General features: G+C 37.5%; 1 protein-coding gene across 4 annotated transcripts in view; it reads left to right on the top strand.

Annotated features, from left to right (window-relative positions):
- The first annotated feature begins 1,029 nt into the window (after positions 1 to 1,029).
- Positions 1,030 to 27,839, top strand: part of TET2 (tet methylcytosine dioxygenase 2) — a 131,775-nt gene continuing 104,965 nt past the window's right edge. For 2 of the 4 annotated variants that reach the window (XM_021938682.2, XM_021938680.2), the window contains exon 1: positions 1,030 to 1,343. The gene's annotated coding sequence lies outside the window, so the exon portion shown is untranslated. Of the gene's footprint in view, positions 1,344 to 25,934; positions 26,048 to 27,839 lie in introns of all 4 variants that reach the window. The other 2 variants (XM_021938681.2, XM_021938684.2) reach the window with 2 other exon arrangements.

Raw genomic sequence — 27,839 nt, 5'->3', positions numbered from 1 at the left:
CGAATGTCAGGGAAAATCAAGCATCCGTCATTCGGAATTAGCTCTGTATCGGTCGGTTTCTTCGTTACTTAATTGTACGGGTGGAAACTACTTCAAAGTAGAGGCTCTTAAGAGAGGTAACTTAAGCACTTGAAAGTGCAGGTTTATTTCCTCCTAGCGAGAGAAGGAGAGGGTCACTCGTGAGAAACCCATCTTGAATCTGTGAGACGCCCCCTTCTACTCAGCCCACGTGGCTAAAGTAAACAGAAGGTGGGCCGGGGCGGGGAGAAACAGAACTCGGTCAATTTCCCGATTTGTCGGGTCTTTAAAATACAGGCCCCTAAAGCACTAAGGGCATGCCCTCGGTGAACCGGAGGAGCGCTTCTGCTGAATGAGATTAAAGCAACAGAAGAGGGAGAAGATAGCGCCGGCAAGGGGATCTAAAGGGAGATAGAGACGCGGGCCTCTGAGGGTAAGGTGGGCGCAAGCGGGTGTGTGGTGCGGGGAGAGGTGCCAGTGGGTGGAGGCGGGGGCCAGTGCGAGGGCACGTGCGGATACACTCTCGAGGAGGTGGGTGCGCGCAGGGGAGTGTGCGCGGGACCTCGAAGTGGTGGTGGAGTGCAGACTAACAAAAAGTTTCAAAGGGAAATCTTGGATGTCACGTCCTTGTCCAGGCACCCATGCCATCCCATCCTCCCACCTCGCCCCGACTTTCGCGCCTGCACTGCGTCTTCTCCCGGGGGTGGAGACCTGCCGAGGTCCCCGGGGTCCCCGAGGGCTGCACCCTTCCCCGCGCTCGCCAGCCCTGGCCCCCGCCCCGCGCTCATCCGGGCGCACCACTCCCTCCGCGCCACTGCACGGCGTGAGGGCAGCCCAGGTCTCCACTGCGCGCCCGGCTGTACCGCCCCAGGTGCCGCCGGTCTTTGTGCTGGACGCCCGGTGCGGGGGGCTAATTCCCCGGGAGCCAGGGCTGAGGGCCCCAGGGCGGCAGCGCAGGCCGGGGCGGAGCGGGAGGAGGCCGGGGCGGAGCAGGAGGAGGCCCGGGCGGAGGAGGAGAGCCGGCGGTAGCGGCAGTGGCAGCGGCGAGAGCTCGGGCGGCCGCCGCCGCCTCCTCGCGAGCGCCGCGCGCCCAGGCCCCGCTCGCATGCGAGTCACGTCCGCCCCCTCGGCGCGGCCGCCCCGAGACGCCGGCCCCGCTGAGTGATGAGAACAGACGTCAAACTGCCTTATGAATATTGATGCGGAGGCTAGGCTGCTTTCGTAGAGAAGCAGAAGGAAGCAAGATGGCTGCCCTTTAGGATTTGTTAGAAAGGAGACCCGACTGCAACTGCTGGATTGCTGCAAGGCTGAGGGACGAGAACGAGGTCAGAGCGCTTCTCTTATGCCGCGAAACTCTCCCTTTCCTCTTCCCTTCGCTTTTTCTCGGGCTTCCAGGGACTGGGGAGCAAACCCTGTAGTGTCACCCACAAATACCAAGAGGGAAGAGGGAAGCTTCACAAATTACTGGAGCCTCTTCAACATGGCTGACAAATATAGTTTTAATTCCCTATACCCCTTTTAAACCTGTAGTTCTGTGTGCTCTTCTCTCCTCCTAATGCTCGTCCCTTCCTCACCCAGAAAACTTACCTTTGTGCCTCCGACGAGCCGGTTTCCCGGCCTTTTAATCCGCAGAAAAGTGATTTTTAAATTTGCTTTCCTTTCTAAAATAGTTCAGCTTTGGGGGGCACTACTTTTCCCTTTAATCCTCTGCCCCCGTTTCTCTCGTGTGAGTGAAACGACTCTCCAGTTTATCCTGAACAACCTCAGAGAGAACACTGATACGGTGTTTTTCTACCCTTTTATCAGCTGTAGGGTCTGGGTCTGGGTTGGTGTCTGCCTCCTCCTACCTCCTTATCCCCCTTTAGGGGGCTGTACGAAGCGAATGTCACAGGGAGTGGAATTAGAGTACACTGAGTGGGGTTTTGTGTGTGTGTGTGTGTTTTTTTTTTCTTAAGTCCGCGCGTTTTGTTAGCGGCGCTGAGTGAAAGAGGAAAGAATAGTTTCTCCGGTTCCCCAAACAAGACCAGAACTCACTTTTCTCAAGGTACATAAGTCTGCGCTAGGCTGAGCCTTCCAGCCTGGGGTATGTATGTAAGAGAATTTATGGACAAATCTGTGTCCCGGCTTTGTGCTTCTCCCGAATCAGCTTCGTTTGGTTCCTTGGTAAGTGACAGGCAGACACAAAGGCAGGCGCAGGCCCGGGGAGGGGGCGGGAGGGGGTGGGGAGCGCAGCGTTGAGAGTTGCAAGACTGCAAGGTCAGGGGCGCCGAAAGAAATGAAACCCAGTCCCAGCAAAGAAGTGAAGAGCAGATTTGTAACAGTCCCATCCAAATTTGTCTTTTGGCCTCTCTCTTTGGTCTTTCATCTCTCTGCCTTTCTCTCTGTGTCCCCTCTCTACTCTTTTCTTCTCTCTCATACACACACACACACACACACACACACACGCTCGCACACACTCCTCGCATCTTGCTGAATCTTTTCACTGGGACTGCTTGTCTAGTTTTATTAAGCTAACAGGGTTTCTATGGAGAGTTCTCTACCTATGACATAATAAAGTGTGGCCTAGATAGACTCCTGGAAAGGCCGAAAATGAAATATAAGTGTTACTTGCTGGTTATTCCCCTCATGATATACTTTTAATTACATTGAGTGAGTTCTCCCTTCTTCATCTAATGTTTGGGAATTGAGAAAAGGCTTATTTTCCAGCGGTAAAATTTAGTGAAATATTTATATATTTTACCTGTTTAGGGAGTGGAATACATTCATGAATTTAATATCTCAAATCACACATTGTGCTTTTTCGCCTTCAATCAGGGATTATAATGGGAAACCCACATTCAAAGATATTCATCAACAAATGATCCAACATAGAAATAAGATTGTATCTTAAAGGAAGTTGGGATTCACAGAGAAAAGACATTGGTTTGGTTTGGTGTAAGACTGGTGGTATTGTTGCCTGGCTAATGAAATCATTACATTTGCATTTTAATGGAAAGTTGAAATACTAAGGGGAGTTATGTTCTTTTACATGTTTGTATATGTGCTTAATAATGTTTGGAATAGAATATAAATTTAAACACAATAAATATTGATTTTTTAAATGTTAAGCAGAGAACTGTTACTGAAGGGTTGGATAATCAAACTGAAGTTTAGAAGACAATTTATAGGATTTAAAAAAGGATAGAAGGAAAAACACAATAACAGACATTTCTCCATAAGTCGAATTTGCAAAACTATTTGTCCTTGATAGTTCACTTTGTAATTTTCTGTTATGATCTTTGTTAATTTCATGTAGTTAAGTTTGCTTTAATCATTGATACGCGGGGTTCCTTCACATGATTACAAGGGAGAAGCATTACTTATCTCTGTGGAATAGAAACGGTTCATTGGTTAGTTCTTATTTGTCAAAAAAAAAAAAAAAACAAAAAACTTAGGATTTTACTATTAATGCTGTTCATGGTAAACTATCGAGAAAACTATGGTTAATTATTCCAGCAATTCCGAATTGAAAACAATTCCTTTTGCTAACAAACTAGTATTTACTTTTTGGAGACAACTTTTCAAATGTGGTATATACTGTCTTCAGGCTATTCAACTAATAATAGATGCAACATTTTCCACTCAATAAATAAGAATAACTACATTGGTTAATAATTTTGAATATGAAGGCTTGTTTTTTCCTGTCATCAAATTTAGATTCTTGTTATTTTGTGCATCCTACTTTTATGCTGAAAATAGCTGCTAATTAATACTGTATAAAGTATTTCAGTGATTATAAGGAAGAGATGTGTGTGTTAGTCACCCCTGTGAATAAAAGTAACATCCTTTGTTGGAAAAGAGAAATTATTTTAATAAGTACGGGATAGTTTACAATAAAAGTCATAACCTCAGTTCTTTCTTATATGTGATCATACTACCTAAGTGCTCCAAAAATTCCATAGGACTGTCTTGGGTTATTGAATTTTAAGAGCATGATAACGGACAATAACAAGATAGATAGCTTTTCTTAACTATGACATTGTTTTGCTTATTTTCTTATTGAACTAATCATTAATGAGAAATTAACTTGCAGTGAGAGAAGTCCCTTGCTTTGTTTAAATTGTCATATTTGCCAAACTCTTCTTAAAGCTTTAATTAGGTCTGATGTGCCAGTTTATGCCAGAAGCCAGAGGAATTGATATGATTTCGAGGCAGTGGCACATGGTCCTACTAGACATTGGCAAGTGAACATCACTTCCAGAACAAGTGAAGTGCACCTGCCAAGGAGTTGTTATGAAAGAATTCCAAAGTCCTTACTGGGCACTGGTCTTGTATTAGGTAACGAAAACCAGAGTTAATGTTTTAGTTTCACTTGTTGAAGTTAAAAGTTCCCTATCAATTCTTCTAAGACTCCACCCCCAAATAATGTTATAAGTCAAATGTCACTATTGAAATGTATTTCCTTATTTGCTGACCTCATTAAGAAACCCTTCTTATGATTCATAGGCACACCTCACAGAAACTCTTATTTTCCATCCTGCCCAAAGTCTGAGTAGGTCAATTCTTATGAATTCTTATGAAATTACCTTGAAATAAAATACCTTCAAAAGTTATGGATGCTTGACATTGTATGTCAGTATTTTAGAATATCTAATATTTAGAAAATATTAGATCTACATTTTGTGCTTTAATTGCTTCTAATGCAATTTTTTTTTGTTATTAATAGAATTTCATAGTCATATCTGGGAATTTCAAATTGCTGGAAAGAGTCATCTTTGTTTTATAAATAACCATATGGACTGTTTTAATGTAATTGTTTCCTACCTTGGGAACAGGCTAAAACTTTGGACCAGCTGTCAGTATTTGTTCATCAGAATAACACTTTGTCAATGATTATTCTACCATTGCACAGTAGTTCTTAAGGATAGTAATGGTACCAAACCCAGCAGCAATAGAGTATCTCCCAAGCCAACTTTACAATTGGAGCCTTAACTGTGGGAAAGACCAGTTGCCAAGTAGAGCTGGTGGTTATCTGGGAAACTGTGCTGAAGAACACAACCACAAATGATTTTGCCAAATATACAGTATTTACTTGGTCTAGATCTCCAATTTCTATTTCGACTCACTGCCAAAACTGAGTGAATACTGCGACATTATTGAAGGAGGTTATGCAGTACATCTGTTGGTTTGGTGTATAGTAGGAGAGAAGGGTTCCAGGAGGGAAAGGGGAAAGTGAGAGCATGTTAATCACTGTGACTGCAATCCAAAAAGAATTATGTATATCTGCTTATTTCCAGCATTATTTTTGTCCTATATTGTATATTGCAGAGACTTGCTGACTTAAAATAGATATATAATCTTTTTCTCGATAGAATAGATATTTGGTTATCCATTCCAAATAACAAATTTTGGATGGGCGTTTTGTCTCATGCCTGTAATCCTAGCACTTTAGGAGGCCAAGGTGGGAGATCACTTGAGGCCAGGAGTTTGAGACCAGCCTGGGCAACACAGCCGGGCGCCAGTCTCTACAAAACTTTTAAAAAAGTAATGAGGCATGGTGGTACATTCCTGTAGTCCCAGCTACTCAGGAGGCTGAGGTAGGAGGATGGCTTGAGCTCAAGCATTCTAAGTTACAGTGAGCTATGATCACACCACTGCACTCCAACCCAGGCAACAGAGAGAGACCATATCTCAAACAGTAACAACAACAGCAAAACCAAACAAACAAAAAAGCACATTCTATCAGCTTTGATTTATGTTTTCTTCATTTGTAATGACATGTAGTTAAATGTGTCATGCTTCAAAAATAAGGAACAGATAGTAGGTGGATTTTCAATATAATATATATTACATATGTTATATATTTTCAATATATAATATATGTAAAAATAAATTTAGTGATAATATCATCCTACCTGCAGTTTTAAGAATTCAGAACTCAGGCTGGGTGTGGTGGCTCACTTCGGGGGGTGAAGGCAGGAGGATCACTTGAGGCCAGGAGTTCTAGACCAGCCTGAACAACATAGTGAGATAGCTGTCTCTATTCAATAAAAAATAAAAATAAAAATAAATTAAGAACTCAATGCTTTATACTCACTGAAAGTTGTTCCTCTAAACTGACTTGAAATCATGTTCCAAATAAACTGAGAATTAAAGTAAGAGACGAGGCTGGGTACAGTGACTCATGCCTATAATCCCAGCACTTTGGGAGGCCAAGGCAGGTGGATGACTTGAGGTCAGGAGTTTGAGACCAGCCTGGCCAACATGGCGAAACCCCATCTCTACTAAAAATACAAAATTAGCTGGGCACGGTGGTGCACACCACTAATCACAGCTACTCGGGAGGCTGAAGCCCGAGAATCACTTGAGCCTGGGCGTGGTGGCTCATACCTGTAATCCGAGCACTTTGGGAGGCCAGGGCAGGTGGATCACCTGAAGTCGGGAATTCGAGACCAGTCTTGCCAACATGGTGAAACCCTGTCTCCACTAAACATACAAAATTAGCCCGGTGTGGTGGCACATGCCTGTAGTCTCAGCTATTCTGGAGGCTGAGACAGCAGAATCACTTGAACCCTCCAGGAGGCAGAGGCTGCAGTGAGCTGAGATGGCTCTCCTGTACCCCAGCTTGGGTGAGACAGAGCGACTCTGTCTCAAAAAAAATAAATAAATAAATAAATAGGAGAAGAATAAATTGGGATGAAGTGTTTTTGAAGGACAGTCTAGGATATAAAATGAACTGGTTGTTTGACTAAAAATACTACAAATGTTTCTTTCAAATTGCATTGCTTTTTTGTCTATTGGAAGGTAGGCACTGATTTCTATGTCTTTCTATTCCCTAATAGAACCTACTATTGACCTCTCAGTCAATATTTAATGGATGATATAGAACTAGTGAAAAACCATACAATTTAACTAGAAAAAAAAGTATAATCTATTTTCTTTTCCTTTTATTTCCCCCCCGCCCAAGATAGTATCTTGCTCTGTCACCTAGACTGGAGTGCAGTGGCGTGATCTTGGCTCACTGCAACCTCTGCCTTCCAGGTTCAAGTGATTCTCCTGTCTCAGCCTCCAGAGTAGCTGGGATTAGGAGCGTGCCCCACGAAACCTGGCTAATTTTTCTATTGTTATTAGAGACAGGGTTTCACCATGTTGGCCAGGCTGGTCTCGTACTCCTGTTCTCAAGTGATCTGCCTTCCCCCGTCTCCCAAAGTGCTGGGATTACAGGCGTGAGCCACTGTGCCCAGTCTAATCTATTTTCAATGTATAAGAGAAAAATGTGATGATGGTAGGAGTAATGGTGTGTTTTCCTTACATTTAATTTCTATAGGCTATGGCAGTTGCCCTATAAAAGCCACCCATTTTAAGCGCAAAAGTGAATAGTTTTTAGTAAACTTATATGGGATCATATATTTTTAATTAAAATATTTATTGAGATAATTATAGATTCATATGCCATTGTATTAAATAATACAGAGAGATTCCACATACACTTGCTCAATCTCCCCCAGAGGCAACATTTTGCAAAACTATAATATCATATCGCAACCATGATACTGACATTGATATGGCCTACTAATCTTATTCAGATGTTCTCAGTTTAACTTGTACTTATTTTGTGTGTTTTGTTTTATACCCTTTAATCACATGATCACATATTTTTAAGCCTTTTTTTCCTCAAAACAGAAGTTTAGCACAAAGGTTTAGCAGCTTATCAATCATGTGATTGTGCCATTATGCCATATTAAAATGTGTGTCAGAATATACGTTTTTGTTTTCTTAGAAGTCCTTTTTTTGATAGAATGGCCTTTATGTTAAAAATATTTTAAGTTGCTTTGTGACAGAGTAAGTTGATGTCATTTAATTCTTATCACAACCTTAGAGATAGGTATTATTCTTATCCCTGTTTATGAATGAGGAAACTGAAGCCCAGTGAGGTTAAATAACTTCCTTGAGCTTAGCCAGCATTTGAGTTAAGCAGTCTGTCTCTAGGGCCAAATCTTTTAATCACTATATTATACTTCCTCATTATCATTGATAGTTGTAAAAGTGTATAATGTGGACTATGTAGAACAAGTCATAAAAGGAGATTTAAAATGCATACAGTTGTTCACATGAAAACTTGTAGCCAAATGTTCATTACAGCATTATTAATAATGGTAAAAGATAGAAACTACCCAAATATCTATCAGGTCATGAGTGAATAAACAAATTGTGGTATATCCATACAGTGAAATATTATTAAGCAATATAAAGGAATGGATTATTGATAAATGCTGTGACACAGGTGAATCTGAGAGGCATAACAAAGGCCCCATATGATATGCTTTCAATTTTAAGTAACATTCAGAATAGGCAAATCTAAGGAGACAGAAAGTTAGCTAGTTATTACTAGGGGCTAGGGGTGGGAGGGAGGTGACTGCTAATAAGTATGAGATTTCTTTTGGGGATGATGAAATGTTCTATAATTAGATAGTAATGATTGCCCAACTCTTTGAATATGCTAAAACCCACTGTATTACATGCTTTAAAAGGATGAATTTATTGTATGTGAATTATATTTCAAAAAGGTGTTGTTATAAAAATGAATATAGTTGAGTTATTTGGTTTATGTTATGTCAGAAAATGTCTTACGTCTCATTCAAAAGAAATGCAGGAACTGTTTGGATTGAATGAGGCTAAGCGTTATCTTTCTAGGAAGATGGCATTAAGGAGTTTTATTATGCCTGTAATCCTGGCACTTTGGGAGGCCAAGGCAGGAGGCCAGGAATTTGAGATTAGTCTGGACAACATCCTCTTATAGATGAGAAAGATACTTAATCACTCAAAAGTTGGCATTGTGTTTCATGATAACAATAGCCTTTAGAGTTTATATGGGAAGATTCAATAGATAGTGATAGGTTATATGACTTGGTAAACAGGGCTTAATGTATAGGTGCAAGAAACTTTTTCAGATGTCTTTAGTTACCTAGCCATTCAGTTCAGGGGATGTAACCCAAGTGTTAAAAGGAATGTGACTGGGCACGGTGGCTCACACCTGTAATCCCAGCACTTTGCCAGCCCAAAGTGGGTGGGTCTCTTGAGCTCAGGAGTTGGAGACAAGCCTGGGCAACATGGCAAAACCCCATCTCTACAAAAAATGCAAAAGTTAGCTGGGTGTGGTGGCACATCCCGGTAGTTCTAGGTACTTATGGGGCTGAAGCGGGAGGATAGCTGGAGCCTGGGAAGTTGAGGCTGCAGTGAGTCATGTTGGTGCCCCCACACTTCAGCCTGGGTGACAAAGTAAGACCCTCTCTCTCACAAAAAAAAAAAAAAAAAAAAAAAAAAAAAAAGGAATATCTATAAAAATTGCTGTTCTTGTTTGAATTGCTACAAAGTGCAGTTTAATCTACAAATAATAACAAATTACTAGATTTGGGGGGGGTATTAATGTCTTATCTATGCGAAAACAGAAGGGCAATGCAGGGCAGAGAATAAACTTCAAAACTTTGAGTTTGTTAACGTTTCTGTTAACTGATGTTGTGACATGTTGAAGATGTAAAATAAGGTTGAAAAGGGAATTGCTCTGCAGCAGTCTTCATAATGCCAGGACAAAATGAGAAATGGTTAGGGCCCGAATGATGATGGCTCTCCATCTTTGCTATGCGTGGCCACAAGTATTTACAAATACCAGCAGAACTTCTACAAACCGCTTAATGGTAAAATGAGTGCAGATTTTTAGCACTAGTCCCTATGGAACTATGACTTGTAGTTTTGGACACACAGGGTGAATTACTTGGGGTTAATTGTATTTGAATTTCTAACCTTATGTAATTCTAGATACCAGACATTCTTGTTTTGCAATGCTTCTCTCCCTTTTTATTCTCATGAGAACGTTGGGTTGCAGCCAGTTGGATCCCATACCTTGGGACCATGACTGATAACCAGAATGGAGAAAATTCACTGATCTGGAAACATTGAGCTTTAGGCTAAGGTTCAGAGACATATTTAAGATAAACATGTGATTGTACCCAATAAGGAAGTATATTGTCTTTATATAATTGTTATGATCACTTTTTCAATGAGTAACTATAGAATTTTGCTTTTTAAGAGTATGATCATAGCATCTATTTGTAGATTTGTTGAATATGTGTGGCAAGCACAAGATAGATGCTCATGTTAGACCCCTCAAGAAGTTGGTGTAGTGATGGTTATGGAAAGCAGTAAAATATAATTTAGGTTCTGTTCTCCTTACTGGAGAAATGAGTAGCTTACTTATCTTCACCCTCTCTTGTTTCTCTTAAAACTTTGTGAACCGCTTCAGCTGACTATAAATTTTTGTACTAGTATCTCTATAATTCTAAAAAAGTTGTTCACAAGTTTGAGTGTCGTACTTCATCTTTGCCCTTCCAAAAAATGTAAATCTGTTCTCACATATTAGGAATATTTTGATTTGTTGTTAATTTTTAGCTTTGCTTTTTATAAGTAATTTATACGGAAGATACACCATATTCAAAAGAAGAAAAATGGGCTGAATTTTTGCTGATGTACTACTCTCTTCAAAGGGAATTGCCTATGTTCAGGCATAGAAATGCAGGCAGTCTGACATTTAGGTATGCCATACAGAGTATTGATATTTTTAATTTGCTACTTTTAACGTTTTGAGATTTGTCACAGTTTGTTCTGTGGGTGGGTAAAAGTAATGGTAATTTTAATTACAGTTGTCGTGCCTCATTAGCCATTGCTAAAACCTGCCTTACCAAATCACTTATTTTCTTGATGCAGTGTTAAATCTAGCTTCTATGTCCACATTATACATTAATGAGAACATTCATCCATCTCTCAAATGAGTTATTATTATAGTAGTTTCTCCTGAAATAGATAATGCATTAAAAAAAAAAAAAAAAAAAGCTTCAATAGGGATAATGAAAGCCAGATAACATAGCATGGTATCTGAGTTATTCCTCCTGTTTTTCTTACCTGGCTGCACTAAGAAGGGCACTCATTAAAAATTACCATAATTATTAGTTGTGCTGCCTCTGAAGTAGAACACCAGAATTTGAGAGTAATACAGTGATACCACACCCAGATTGTATCCATAATATACTGTCCTCGTCTTATTAATTTTTTTAACCTGTTTGTTCTTTTAGCACTTTTCCTGCTTTTGTTTGAAGTCTCTTGCTTTGAAGTTATAGAATTTTTATATTTTCCATTGACTGTAAAGTTATCTCAGCTCTTTTATAACTTTTCATGATATTTGCATTAAAAGGATCACTTTTAGTAGCCTGTAATTAGTTCAGATGATTATTAGCTTTTTGTTTGTTCTACTGTGTACTCTACTATATACATTATAACAGAAGAAGAAACCGTTTTGACAAATACAGTATCTGATAGTTCATCAAATCAGAGTGAACATCTTAAAACGTGAATTGAGTTATTAAAATATTAATTCATTTACATTCCTATTTTAATATACCAAATGTAACTATGAAAAGAAGAATACCATAAGTGGGTACCTTTCAAAAATGAAGGAAGAAAAAATCTCACAACTAAAGATTCTTACCACATAAATTATTTATTTTAGTAAATAATTATTTTAGTACAAACAGATACATTGTAGCAGGAAAAAACATACTTTAAACTTTGTCTTGTCAATTTTATCTTTCTTCCAATTTAGCCACTGAAATGTTTTTTTCTCCAGTGAAGTTATATTATCTACCTAAGTTGAATGTAAAACAAGGTTGTACTTTACTTTTGGAGTTGTCTCCCACATTACAGCTTGTGGAAAAACACTGGCAGAAAGCAAATCTAATAGACATTTTGCTTTTGGCTCACCTTATTAATGGCTAAGATTTAATTATGTATTTCTACTGAAAAGCAAACTTGAAAAAGACATTTGGTTAGTAACTGGGAACTAAAAATTTCTATTTGTTTTTTTTATTTTATATTTTTTGGTAGAGTCTCACTCTTTTGCCCAGGCTGGAGTGCAGTGGCATGATCCTGGCTCACTGCAGCCTCCTTCTCCTGGGTTCAAGCGATTCTCCTGTCTCAGCCTCCCGAGTAGCTAGGATTATAGGTGCCAGCCACCATGCCTGGCTAATTTTTGCATTTTTAGTAGAAACAGCATTTTGCCATGTTGGCTAGGCTGGTCTTGAACTCCTGACCTCTAGTGATCCACCCACTTCCACTTCCTAAAGTACTGGGATTACAGGCATGAGCCACCACTCCAATACCAACTTATTTACTGTTACAACTTATTTACTGTTAAAACTTATTTACTTTGAAACAACTTATTTACTGTTAAAAAAAAAATGTGGTTCTTGTTTCAAATAAGAAATTTTGTGGACATCAACTAATTTTTTAAACATATATTGTAATTTTAAAACATTTTTATCAACATGTTTTTCAAGAGCATGGGAAATCTAGGGTATGGCATTTTAAAGTGACTTTAAAGACAATTCTTGGGTTTTGTTGAAGTCAGAATATTTTTAAAAATACATTGAGTTTAATTTACTACTGACAGTTTTTCTTCATTTAATTTTTTTTTTTTTTTTGCATTGTTATAATTAGTCATGCCTTAATCCTCAGGGTTTTTGGGAAACTCTTTATATTTAGGAGTTAAAAACTTAGTTGTTGACATTGAAATTTTTCTCTAGTATTGATAAGAATTCAAGTGTTTAAGGAATGGAGTTTACTTGTTTTCTGTTCACAAACCCACTGTAAAAGATATAATAAATGTAGATGAAGGTGAAATCTGAGATAGGAAGAGAGGTAAAATACTATTTTTTTTTTTTCTTCACCCATGGAAAGCCATTGAATGCTGAATAGGTCATGTTGTAATTTAATTGGGTGTAAATTATAACTTTGTAAGTCATTTGCCTACTTAGTGTATATCTCTGGTTTTTATGTAATCCATCTCTCATATCCCAGTTTACACTAAAGTAAATGAGCGAGCAAGAATAAGTCTTGCAAATAGAGGAAGTAGAAAGTGCATTCAGAATGGATTGCTGAAATTATAAAACTGATCCTAAATTGAATTAGGTAGAGCAGTTAATTTAGATTACAATAAATGCAACAGGAAAAAAAAATTCCAGTTCTTCCTCTTTTTTTTTGGAAGGAAAGAAAAGAAAAGAAAAATCACTCTTAGTTAGAGATAATTCCTTGACATCTATATGATCATTTTTAGGGCCAAAAAATAGTAGGTTTCTCTTTGGAAATTGTAGAAGCTTTCTCTCCTTCCAGTTACACGCGGTCACATCAACATTTGACACGTGGGTACCGTGCACGTGGCAGCACTATTTACAAACACTATCCTAGGATTCCAGAGACTCTTATGTAACAGTGGAGCGAGTAAGCTTTGAGTGTCTGTGGGCGGAGGAATCAACACAGTTTGATTCATGGTCAGCGAGCCCTTGTCTGACTCTGATAGGGCCATGAACCAAAGATCAAGGTGTTTGGGTCAGGATCTTCCCTAACGCACGGTTTTCCTACAAAACCCTCAAAAGCTGTGCCTAAATACAAGATTAATCTTTTTTATTTTTATTTATTTATTTATTTTTATTTTTTTGAGACGGAGTTTCGCTCTCGTTGCCAAGGCTGGAGTGCAATGGCGCCGCGATCTCGGCTCACTGCGACCCCGCCTCACCGGTTTAAGCGATTCTCCTGCCTCTGCCACCCAAGTAGCTGGGATTATAGGCATGCCCCACCACGCCTAGCTAATTTTGTATTTTTAGTAGAGAGGGGGTTTCTCCATGTTGGTCAGCCTGGTGGTGAACTCCCGACTTCAGGTGATCCTCCCGCCTCGCCCCGCAAAGTGCTGGGATTACAGGCGTGAGCCACCGCACCCGGCTAAGATTAATCTTTTTATGCCCTGCAGCAAACAGAACTAGTCATGCCAAACCATTTTTGTGATGTGGGGAAATGTGAGCAGATGATGCTTTGGATCTGATTATAATTCACAGTACCCTTGTAATTTCCGTGAGGTTTGCATACCTGCCTCCCAGCCTCACAAAATGCCTTTAAAAAATTACATCTTGGCCGGGCACTGTGGCTCACGCCTGTAATCTCGGCATTTTGGGAGGCCGAGGCGGGTGGATCATGCGGTCAAGAGATCAAGACGATCCCGGCCAACACGGTGAAACCTCGTCTCTACTAAAAATACAAAAATTAGCCGGGCGTGGCGGCAGAAGCCTGTAATCCCAGCTACTCGGGAGACTGAGGCAGGAGAATCGCTTGAACCGGGAGGCGGAGGTTGCAGTGAGCCGAGATCGCGCCATTGCACTCTAGCTTGGGCGACAGAGCATGACTCCGTCTCAAAAAAAAAAAAAAAAAAAAAAAAAGTTGATATTTGTAAGCATCTTAAAAAGCAAGAGAATTCATGAATGACTTCCCAAACTAAACAGTCGGAACAGAAAACACTCAAGAAAACTCTTGGTTAATCATGCTCCTTAGTATACTATTATACCTGTCTCTTCCCTTTCCGCATCCTCGGTAAATTCTCTCAACCCTCCTTCATTTTTAATTTCATATCAAGACCTAGAGCTAAAACAACGACAACAAAGCCTTAAGTCTCTATATTTAGGGAATGTGTCTTCTATCCCAAATTGATTTTTAGAGCTTTTCATTTATTTTTATCAATACAAAGCGAGTTGAAATTAAAAAAAATAAGGCATCAAGAATTTAAATGTCTAACCATGTGTATTTGGTGTATGTGTATTGGTGCTATTCTTTAGCTGTAAGCAGACTGGTTTGAATATTTAAAGTATGAACAGAATTTGAGTTCTTTTTGTATTGCATCTAAGGATCATTTGAGATGGATGTCATCATTGATCATCCAAAATAGAAGGCTTCTTGCCTAACAAAGAATTGAAATTAGATCATGAAAGATGAAATTTATAGTTAATTGAAAAGTTAGCTCATTTGACTGCTTCTTTCATAGAATTTGTTTTTGTAATTACACTACCTTTCTAAAGATAGGAAAAATCAGTCTTTGAAATGTGATACTATAAATGACATATTTTTTTAAAATAAAGGATCTTTTCCCAAGAGCTAAACCAATCACCAAATCTGTTTTTTTAAATTATTTTTATTTATTTATTTATTTATTTATTTTGACAGAATCTGCCTCTGTCGCCCTGGCTGGAGTGAAGCAGAGCGATCTCAGCTCACTGCAACCTTCACCTCCTGGGTTCCAGCAATTCTCTGCCTCAGGCTCCCGGGTAGCTGGGATTACAGTCACTTGCCATGACACCTGGCTAATTTTTGTATTTTTACTAGAGGCGGGGTTTCACAATCTTGGCCAGGCTGGTTTTGAACGCCTGACCTCGTGATCCAGTCGCCTCAGCCTCCCAAAGTGCTGGGATTACAGGTGTTTTTCTTTAAGTAATATTTGGTATAAGAGAACTTTATATTTGACATAATTTAAATATTATCTGACCAAATCTTTTACATATAGAAACTCAGGTTTTAGCCATTTAACATCTAAAGCTGTTCTCATTTAGAAGAAATTACCAAAAGAGTGAAATCTAAGGATAGATATTTTTTCATTCTGTTGCAGAGCAAAAACAGCCTTCTGGGTATGAAAAGATATTACTTCTTTAGTGTTTATCACTTACAATTTATTATTGTACATTTCCGATACATTGAATTAAGATATGGTGAGAGTAGGTTGTAGATTTTTAAAAGTTCTTATTTGCTTGATTTATCAACTTGCTTTTTTAGTGCCGGACTAGAAATGATGTATTTCTCTCAATTATCCTCGGCCTAAATAGTAAAAGCTTGGGTGAAATTACTTGTGGGTGTACTTTTCCTGCATAGAGCAGAGCCGTGACTGAACACTCTTGAGCATTAACAAAAATCATCTTATCTTATATTAGAACATTAATATTTTCCTTCTTTCTCAGACCTCCATTTCACAGTAAATCATATATGGATATAAGCTGCAAGTGCTCAGAATTTGATTAAGGCTATAAGTTAATGAATTTCTGCTAAAAGGATTTAAATATAACTTTCATTTGACTGTACTTAGTTTCACTTGAAGGAGCAAGCATGCAATAAACATTGATGTATTCAGTGCATAGACTATCTTCATAAAGATGAGACTGAGTGACAGTTGTCTCTGTATTATAAAATATCAAAATGGTAGATTGAATGTGATGCATACCAAGGAGCAATGTGGAAATTTTAGGCTGTTCATCTTTTTTCAGTTACTACTAAGTGTGTGTATGTGTTTTGAACTTTTCATATTTAAGCTGAATCCTCTTTGGTAGAAGTGGTTAAACAGACTATAGTAAAAGTCTCTGTCTAGAAATATAAAATGAAAATATACTGATGTCTTGCATTTTCCCTAATATCTTGAAGGTGCACAAAATCTTCGGGATCTTTTGCATAAACTACTTTTATATGGTTCCTGTAGAAGACAACTGAGGCACCAAACACACAAAACAAACAGTTTGCTTCGTGATGGTAACATTCGTGCGAGGGCGTTCTCTCTTGCATAGGAGTCCCAGGTTACCCTAATGCCTTCCCACATGGGTCAAACACATGGAGCTTTCATATTTACACACAGCTCCAGAATTCTGAAGCCTGCAGTTGTTTAACAGTGGGGTACAGGGATAAAGAGTGGTGTCTGTCTCACTAACTGTTTAATGACCTGGATCATGAATATTGATACAGAATAAGAAAGCACTGTCCTGACTGAAGGGGAAACATGGTAGATGCCTAAAGGAGGCTTTTACCTGCCCCACATTGTTTATTTTAAACTATCATTACCACCTGAAAGGAGCTTTTCACTTTGAACTTAAAATAGTAGCTTTTAACCCTGACAAGCAAGTAAGCACTTTAGTATTCAAGAACCGAAGGTGACAAGCCCTGAGGAGTGTTACTGTCTTTCATAACCAAGCTGACTCAAACTCTTTTAGAAGCTAGTATAGTAACTTCACCATCTTTATTAATAACGTTGCTGCATACCTTCATATAAACAGAGAGTTGGAGCAAAAGCTGCATTTTCTTGTTTTAAGTGTTTATCTATTATTTACATTTTATTTGTGAAAATATGCCATTCGTATTACATATAGAAATACTTTACAAAATCACTGTTTGTATAGAACTATTTTGCTTAACATTAGGATTCTGTTGAAGAGCCTATATCTGCAATAATATGGGGAGAGAATCCCCTTTTGTGTGATAGCTTAATGATAAAGAGAAGGAAAAGGTGAGAAGTAATTTTGGAAAATATGCAATGATAAACTAGTGGTATTTATTGAACTAAACACCAGCAACTGTGCTTAGCATGGATAATTGTCTAAAAGGATGAGAAAAAAATGTAAAAATCAGGAGACTATAAATTTTTCAATTAAGAATAAATTTTCTATCACAAATTATGAACGTTTAAAATACCTGTTTTAAACTCTTTTTCCTGCTTGTAACAAATTATCAGACTTTTTAATCTACCTTTTTTGAGCTTTTCATCTTTTTCCCTGAATTACAGATTTAATTCTGTGTATGTATGTGTGTGTTTGAATATATTTTTATATTTTAGATCTAGATTTGTAAACTAGAGCTGTTTCTAACTGCTTATAAGACACTGCCACCTGGATTGCCACCACCTTCACTTCAGTATTTCAGTAAACAATTCATCAAAAATGTAGTTTATTTTCAAACATACAATCATGGATTGTTACCAGCCGAAAGGACTTTAGAGACTCATTAACCCCATTCCTTGCATTCACAGATGAGAAAACGAAGGCATGGGAAGGTAAAGTCAGTTGCCTCAAATAGCATAAAAGCCATGTATATTTCTAATAATAGCTACTATTGATTAAGTTCTTCTGTTGGGTTAAGTACCATGCTAAGCACTTTCCAGAGATTATCTAATTCTTACATCATCTATATTTTTGTTGGTGCTATTTCTCTCCCCACTTTACTAAGGAAGAAACCAAGACATGGGGTTACATAACTTCTCTATAAATTTTGAATTATCTATGGCATCTCCCTATTTGTAAATCTCCATTGTCTCTTTGTTCATAATCAATGTAAATCAACTCTTAAACAGTTGTATGCCAACAAATAGTCTGGTGTTTGGAGCTAGAAAGATTCAAGAGTGTATCTGTGTGTGTTCCAGCTTTATTGAGGTATAATTGACAAGTAAACAGTGGACAAAACTGTACATATTTAAGGGATACAATGTGATGTTTTAATATACATATACATTGTGAAGTGATTTTACAATCAAGCTAATTCACATGTCCATCACCTCTCATTTTTTTGTATTTATGGTGAGAACACTTAAGAGCTACTCAAATGTAGTCAAGGATACCATACAGTAGTAACTGTAATCACTATGATGTACATTAGATCTCCAGAATATATTAAATATTCGTCTGGTATAACTGAAGCTGTGTACCCTTTGACCAACCTATTTCCCCTGGCAACCACCATGTTACTCCCTGCTTGTATGAGTTCGACTTCTTTAGATTCTACATGTAAGTGAGATCATGCAATAGGAAGATCTAGTTTAGAATCCTGACTTTCTCCACCTGTAAAATGAGAACAACTAATAATTCTTATCTCTTGGATTACTGAGAGGATCAGATGAAGTAACATAAATAAAACAGCCAGCATGTTACTTGGCAAAATTGTAGTGATTGAACGAATATTTGTTTACTCTTCAAGCATGTGTTGAGCATCTGTGTATCAGGCAAGAAGAAAGCCATTGTCTTTACCCTTCTGGAATATAGAGGCTCATAGGAAATAATCAATACTTTGATTTTTTTAAAAGCATAATGAGATGAAAATTAATAGGACTCAAAGACCGGTCAGTTGAGGAATATCCCAGGATGCTTCTAGCCTCTGCTCAAAAGGTGTGAGTTCCCAGTTGCCTGAACAGGTGCTAGAGTTGGCATAGCTTTCTCAGTATTGGGACCTGACAGGGAGATTGCACAAGTGTAACAGCACAGCCTCTGAAGATTGGCTCACGGGGGAGAGATGAAGGATTACTTCCATCCCTTTTATTGTTTCAATCAACATATAAATTATGAGCTCATAGTACCATCCTTTCACCATCATCCTTTATTGTCTTTATTAAATACAATGAAAGGATACAAGTTTGTCCATAGAAATATTAAACGATAGCAGGCATGATTTAGAAAGTACTAAGGTCTGTAGATATTACTGGTTTTTCCTCTATTTTATATCATATTTTTAGAAAGAAGAGACAAAATTTTGGCATACCTTGCTTAAAGATAGATGATAGTCGGCCGGGTGTGGTGACTCACACCTGTAATTCCAGCACTTTGGGAGGCTGAGGCGGGCAGATCACCTGAGGTCAGGAGTTTGAAACCAACTTGGCCAACATAGCGAAACCCCGTCTCTACTAAAAAATACAAAAATTAGCCAGGTGTGATGGCGGGCGCCTGAAATCCCAGCCACTCAGGAGACTGAGGCACGAGAATCACTTGAACCCAGGAGGCAGAGGTTGCAGTGAGCTGAGATCATGCCATTGCACTCCAGCCTGGGTAACAGAGGGAGGCTCCCTCTCAAAAAAAAAAAAAAAAAAAAAAAGATAATTGTCTTGGTGTGCTAATCAGGAGCTTCCTGTGAGAATGGAAATTCCTTACATGGCAGTGTCACGGAATTTTGGGCCCATGTGAAAGATGTTTTTGAGTGTCTCTTAAAATAGTTAATGGTTTAAAAATACATTATTTATATGTCAGAAACTGTTAGCTTTCATTGAGATTGAAGTTTCTTTGAGATCTAGGATCACATCTTGTATATCTATTGAATTTCCCACAATAATTATCGTGCAAGCAAATGAATAGCAGACCCTCAATAACACTTACTGATTATTGCCATGTATAAGTTGGGAGACTCTTGAGTACCTTTATAAGTTTGCACTTAGGGAAATACAGAACACAAAATGAAATGTTTGATTGGTTGCTTAGTTTCCACAGTAACTTTTCAAAATACATAGGAGCATGCTAATGAACAAACAAAAAAAACTATTTTAAATACTACAGTCATAAGTATGCCTTTATTATTCTTACCCACAATAATGCATTTGCTTTAAAAAATTATTTATCAGTGTCAGACCATACCTTTCTGAGTCTCCACTATGTAAGATGTGAAAGTTAATATTCTTCAATTCCAGCTACTTTTCTTGCCTTCTGTGAACTCCTGTATTCCATATCATTACTTCCTATTGCTAAATTTATAATATTTATATTCTGGTTTGCATCTATAGTTAATTCTCTTGTGCTTCATTTCTCAGTGCTAATTGAAGAAGAAAACCCATCATTTACAATGTCATGATTGTAATAAATAAAATTCACTGTAACACCAAGCAGTATGGTTGAACATCTAGAAAAGAAAAAACTGATCCTGTGACACTAAAACTTAGCTTGTTCTAAGGATGCTACTTTAAGCATTAGGGTAAAATGGATTCCCTTTTGCTAAATTCTTTCAGTTCCTCAAAATTATGCCACATTTTTGTTTCTTTCACATTTGGACTTAGATTTTCCTGTAAGCATTCCAGTTTTCTTGAAATTTTTAATTGCATTTTTTGTTCTTGTTGACAGAAGAAACATTTTCATCATATCACAATGATTTTTTCAGATTTCTTAATTATACCATTTGATGAATGAAATACACTTTCTTCTTGAAGTCTGATTTTTCTGTTCTAATTTAGAGTTTCTTCTCATTTTTCTCCCGGCTATGTCTATTATTGCTTTAGTCTCATGTCTTTGTATTTGATTATTATTTTTCTTTTTACTACTGTTTTTCTTCTTAAAAAAAAAGGTTTTTACAAATATTGTGCTGAGTCCTTACATGTTCAAAATACCTTTTATTTTTCCTCATAGTGCATTCATAAATTATTGTGATTAGAACCGTAAGTTCAAAGTAATTTTCTCTCAGAACTTGAGAAACATTGATACATTGTTACCTTTCATCTAGTATTGCTTATGAGATAGATATCTGATGCCAATCTGATTCTTTCTTTCTTAGATAACTTTTTTCCCTATTCACACGTTTATTAGGATCTTTATCTTTTCACTTCTGAAATTCCTCCAGAATGGCTCTGTTAAAATGTATTCTTCTCAGGACTTCATGATTCTGTACAATCTGGAAACAACTGTCTTTATTTAGCTTTAGGTACTTTTCTTCCATTGTACCTTTGATCATTTCTTTCTTCTTTTTTTCTCCCTATCTTTATGAAACTCATGTTAATGGTGCATTAGAACTTGTGAACTGATTTTTCTTATTTATTAAGTTCCCTCACATATTTTTAATCTGTTTATCTCTGAATATTTTATTTTCTCAACTTTTGATATTTTTGTTAGTTGAAATTTAATTTCCAAAAAGTCAATTTTCTATTCTCTGATTGTTTCTTTTTAATGGTAGCCTATTTTGTGGCTCAAATCCTATAAAATGTATTAAATTTTGTGGGAAAATTAGGCAAACAAAGAAAATTAAATTTTACCTAACTATATCTGAAAACAATACAACTAAAATTAAGAAAAGTGCATATATGTGTACACGTATACGTACGTGTATATAGGTGTACACATATGCTACGTATACATGTATATGTAGTATATGTACATGTAATATATGTAGTATATGTGTATATATGTATATACACATGTATATCTATATACATGTATATGTACAAATACAAAATATGTATATAATAGTTTCACTGTACTTTATTTGCTCCCCTTTTAAAAATAATAGTGCTGGAGTTCATGATTGACTAATTTTCAGAACTTGGTGTGTGTGGTTGTTTATTAAGCCCTCAATATTCCCATATAATGCTTTAGTATTACAGTGCCCAGGCAGAGTCGACTGTGCTAATAGTCCTAGCAGTAGAGGTTCATCCTGTACAGATCTAAGGTGTAACTATTTTCATTTCTGGGCCCTTGAAGATACTTTGCTAGTCTTCATATCTGTTACCTATCTTGCTGTTCAATAATAGGTAATAGAAAAGGAGATAAAACTTAAATGTCATCATTTTCCACTGCTTAGGAATCTTTAAAAATAAATGTGAAACCCAAAAGGACATAATCTTGCCTAGCTTTAAGGAATGAAGGAAACACTAGAAACAACAGAGAGAAAAGGAATAACCAATCCTCCAACATGTTCTGTTGACTCTACCTGTATAGTCAGGATCTGACTACTTCACACCATTTCACCAATTTCCATCTCTGTTCAAACCACCTTCATGTGCAGTTTCCCTGTCGTGGGTTTCCCTGTTTCTAGCTTTGCTCCCCCTTCTTACCTCACTGTGGGTTTTTACCCAAACAAAAATTCAAGCGAGCATTTAAAAATTAAGTCAGGTCATGCCTCTCCTCTGCTTAAAACCATTAATGGGTCTCTGTTTTACTCAGAATATAAGCCAAAGCCCTTTTCATGACCCACCAGTCCTTGGCTGCTATTTGTGTTTCTGATTCCATTTCTTGCCACTACTGTCCCTCATTCTATTCTAATTTCCTTGGTTTTCTTGCTGTCCTGGCAACAAGAAGAGCATCCTTTTTCCTCCAGGCCTTTACACTTGCTGTTCCCTCCTCTTGGAGCACCCTTCCTTCAGAGAGCCACAGGTATTGCTTCTATCCTTCTAAAATCTCCTTGAGTGTTACTTTTTCAGAGATAAATTCCCTAACCATTCTGTCTAACAGAACTATCACTCTTGACCTTGCCTTATTTTCTCTCTCTTTTTTTTTAATTTTATTTTTTTATTTCCATAGGTTATTGGGGAATAGGTGGTGTTTGGTTACATGGGTAAGTTCTTTAGTGGTGATTTGTGAGATCTTGGTGCACCTATCACCTGAGCAGTATACACTTCACCCTACTTGTAGTCTTTTATTCCTCACCCCCTTCCCACCCTTTTCCCCGGAGTCCCCAGAGTCTATTGTGTCATTCTTATGCCTTTGCATCCTCATAGCTTAGCTCCCACTTATGAGTGAGAACATACGATGTTTGATTTTCTATTCCTGAGTTACTTAACTTAGAATAATAGTCTCCAATCTTATCCAGGTCATTGCAAATGCCATTAATTCATTCATTTTTATGGCTGAGTAGTATTCCATCATATAAATATACCACAGTTTCTTCATCTACTCACTGATTGACGAGCATCTGGGTTGGTTCCACATTTTTGCAATTGTGAATGGTGCTGCTATAACCATGTGTGTGAAAGTATCTTTTTCATATAATGACTTTTTTCCTCTGGGTAGATACCCAGTAGTGGGATTGCTGGATCAAATGGTAGTTGTACTTTTAGTTCTTTAAGGAATCTCCACACTGTTTTCCATAGTGGCTGTACTAGTTTACATTCCCACCAGCAGTGTAGAAGTGTTCTCTGTTCACCAAATCTATGCCAACATCTACTGTTTTTTGATTTTTTAATTATGGCCATTCTTGCAGGAATAAAGTATCGCATTGTAGTTTTGATTTGTATTTCCCTGATCATTTGTGATATTGAGCATTTTTTTCAGTATGTTTGTTGGTCATTTGTATGTCTTCTTTTCAGAATTGTCTATTCATGTCCTTATCCCACTTTTTGATAGGATTGTTTGTTTTTTTCTTGCTAATTTGTTGGAGTTCCTTGTAGATTCTAGATATTAGTCCTTTGCCAGATGTGTAGATGGTGAAGATTTTCTCCCACTCTGTGGGTTGTCTGTTTACTCTGCTGACTGTTCCTATTGCTGTGCAGAGGCTTTTTTGTTTAATTAAGGCTCACCTATTTATCTTTGTTTTTGTTGCATTTGCTTTTGGGTTCTTTGTCATGAAGTCTTCGCCTAAGCCAATGTCTAGAAGGGTTTTTCTGATGTTATCTTCTAGAATTTTTATAGTTTCAGGTCATAGATTTACGTTTTTGATCCATCTTGAGTTGATTTTTATATAAGGTGAGAGATGAGGATCTAGTTTCATTCTTCTACATGTGGCTTGCCAGCTATCCCAGCACCATTTGTTGAATAGGGTGTCCTTTCCCCATTAATTTATGTTTTTGTTTGCTTTGTCAAAGATCAGTTGGCTGTAATATTATGGGTTTCTTTCTTGGTTCTCTGTCCTGTTCCATTGGTCTATGTACCTATTTTTATACCAGTACCATGCTGTTTTGGTGACTGTGGCCTTCTAGTATAAAGCCAGGTAAGGTGATTCCACCCAATTTGTTCTTTGTGCTTAGTTTCGCTTTGGCTATGTGGGTTCTTTTTTGTTTTCATATGAATTTTAGAATTGTTTTTCCAATTCTATGAAGAATGATGGTGGTATTTTGATGGGAATTGCATAGTTTATCAACCCTTGGCAAAATGTTTCTGCTTTTCTTAAGACATTTTTATTGTCTGCTTTCCCCAGTAGATGTGAGTACTATGAAATGAGGAACATTGTTTGGGTCACTGACATGTAGCGTCAGCATACCAAACAGTGGCTAGCACATGGTGGGCACTCAATAAATATTTGTGGAAAGTTGGAGTGAATGAAAATGGTTTCTAAAATGGCAATGACTGTAGTCCCAGCTACTCGGAAGGCTGAGGCAGGAAGATTGTCTGATCCTCAAAGTTTGGGGCTGTAGTGCACAATGATTGTGCCTGTGCTACTGCACTCTAGCCTGGTCAACACAGTGAGAACCCATCTCTTTTAAAAAATGATAATGAAATAATCTTATTTTTACTGCTTTTTTCTTTAAGGCTGCCAGTGTTGTCTTGTCTTTACTGATTTCTCCTCATTGGAAATTGAAGATAGATAAAATATCCATTGATTATTTATAGGTAAAATTAGGCTTTTGGATCCATGAGGTATAGCTGAGACAATCTTCCAGGAGCTTCTGGAGCCAAGGAAACACTGGTCACTAAAATACCATTTATATTGGCAACTACTCTATTTTGATGCTAATGTTTCAATTACATTGTGTGTTTACAAATCTGTTGTGGCTACTTCAAAATATAAACATGATGTGCGACACTACTTGTTAGTTTTGAATAACTGATTTATAAATAGACTTAGGGTGTGCAAGCCTCCTGCAAGATGAGCACTGCCTGTGTTCTTCCTTCTGCTTCCTTTATTTCAGTTGTGTGTCTACTAACTTCCTCCTCTTTCTGCACTAGGAGAAATTGCACTGTTTCTGATATCTTTAACATCTGCTATCATGATGAGAAAATATCTTTTCTGGGTTTGAAATACCTTCTTCATTCATTTTTTTAAATGGCGGAAATAAATTCAGAGTGTTTTGAGCTCAGTTTTCTTCCTGCTGTTATTGCTGGCTCAAAATCCAGGAGAATTTCAATGTTATTTCTGAGCTCCATGATGGGAGTTCCATTTCTGTGTTATTCAAAGTGTTATCCCCAGTGTCTAGCACAGTGCGTGGCACATTATAAGCCTGTAATGTTTATTTAGTGGATGTAGACCAGTACTATTAAAGAATTCTCATTCCAAAGATTTAGTGGCATGAAAAAATGATAATGATTAATGCTCTACTCCATGCTAAGAAAATGAAGTGCAAATTGTTACAGTAGTTCTTTATTTTGTTTCCAAGTATAGGGAACTTTCTGAAATTAGAGAAGCATTGATTAATGAGTTTTAATATATGTTATTGATCGAAATAATATGTAATCATATAACCAAATAAGATAACAAAAGCCAGTAGTTCCTCATTCATCTTTTGTTCTTTAAAAAATGACAGGAAGATTAGAATAAGACAAAAAATTAGAGGTGAAAACAGTTTTCTTCGAACCAGCAGTGTAACTTACTTCTGTAATCCTTAAATTCTGTATTGGTGCTACCAAGATGCAACTCTTGAGCTACAACTGCCTCTTTATAAAGGATGCTGGTCCCTGCTGCCTGTGTAGTGATTGCCCATTTACAGTCAAATGAACAATACAGTACCTGGGATGGTGAAGAAGGTGAAGCAACAACTTTAAAATAGCTGTGGGTAAACCTACAGAAATAGACTATTCTCTTTCTTCCAGATTGCATTATTCATTTTCATACGCCTGCCTTTATCTGCTCTGGAAGTCTATTTCCTAATCTTCCGAGACTTATCATCACCTTCATATGTCCATAGCATGCATTTCTCGGACAGGTAAGATAGAATTGGTATATATTTGGTATAGCAAAAAGTCATGGTTGTCTTTAGATTATATACTTGGTGTTTTGTGTGATACTGGGCAGAAAGCCTACTGTTTCTTCATCTATAAAATAAAGGACCTGGGCAAGATAAAATTTTGTGAAATTTCACTGAACTTTGAGCTCAGCAAAGTAGATGTGTGTGTGTGTGTGTGTGTGTACGTGCATGTGTGTTTGTGTATGTCTATTTGCAATGCATCACGGACCTTAAATAAATACAGTTGACCCTTGAATAACATGGAAGTTAAGAGCACCAACCCCCTGCACTGTCAAAAACCCACATGTAATTTTTGACTACCCATAAACTTAACTACTAATAGCCTGCTCTTGACTGGAAGCCCTGCTGATAACACACACAGTTGACTAACATGTATTTTCTATGATATGTATTATGTACTATATTCTTACAATAAACTGAGCTAGAGAAAAGAAACTGTTATTAAGAAAATCATAAGGTAACGAAAATATATTTACTATTTATTAAGTGGAAGTAGATAATCATAAAGGTCTTCATTCTTTGTTGTTTTCATCTTGAGTATGCTGAGGAAGAGGAGGAAAAGGATGGGTTGGTCTTGCTGTTCTAGGGGTGGCAGAAGTGGAAGAAAATTCACATATAAGCAGCCCATGCAGTTCAAACCTGTATTGTTTAAGGTCAACAGTATTTGTTACGTTGCATTTTGTAAGTGACCTTGTTTTTTTTTTTCAATGAAAAAGAACAGTGTTCCATTCAAATGCCTGTATGTTTATGAGAAACATTTCAGAACTATGAAAGTTGAATTCAAGGTTTCTCTTGCAGATTGTTTGTATACTTTCTGTAATACAGAAAGTATTGTAATGTACATGTAATGTAATACAGAAAGTATATGTAATTTTGTCATATAATGAGAATACTAATGGTCTTAAGACTTGAAACTGATTAACTGATAAACTCTTTATGCAACTTTAAAAAAATATTTCGGTGAGGAAAGAGTATTCATCATAAGTATTCTAGTAGATGACATACTTTTGGTAATAAAATTGATATGGGCAGTTAACAGCATTTTCCAAGTTGGCTGTGCTGCTACTCTCTTATTATACAATGATACTATTTTTCAGAGCAGAAAGCAAATTAGTTTTATTTTTATAAACCAAATTTTAAATATCCCTTTAGAGAATAGAACATACGAAAAAGTATCTGCTTCTCAGACCTCTCAACAATATAAATTTTCTTCTTAAGAGGAAATTTATTCCTGCATGCCAACACAAAGGATAAAAAATTTACCTGTCCTTAGTTTCTAAGAGGAAAATGTGCATAAAATTTCCATCCGCTGTGTGCCAGTTACCAAAATAAGTTCCTAGACTAATCTTTTAAGAAAAACTCAATCTTGGTTAGGCGTGGTGGCTCACGCCTGTAATCGCAGCACTTTGCGAGGCCAAGGTGGGCAGATCACGAGCTCAGGAGTTTGAGACCAGCCTAATCAGTATGGTGAAACGCTGTCTCTACTGAAAATACAAAAAAAAAAAAAAAAAAAAAAAAAAAAAAAAATTAGCTGGGCATGGTGGTGCGCACCTGTATTCCCAGCTACTTGGGAGGCTGAGGCAGGAAAATGGCTTGAACCCAGGAGGCGGAGGTTGCAGTGAGCTGAGATTGCACCACTGCACTCCAGCCTGGGCAAAAGAGGGAGACTCTGTCTCAAACAAACAAAAAAGACTCAATCTTACTAAAAATCTGCAAATAAGAATGAGTCATTTTAGTCAGTAAAGGAAAT

This window comes from Papio anubis, chromosome 3 (assembly GCF_008728515.1).
Source record: "Papio anubis isolate 15944 chromosome 3, Panubis1.0, whole genome shotgun sequence".
Lineage (NCBI taxonomy): Eukaryota > Metazoa > Chordata > Mammalia > Primates > Cercopithecidae > Papio > Papio anubis.
This window is presented reverse-complemented; position numbering and strand designations above follow the sequence as displayed.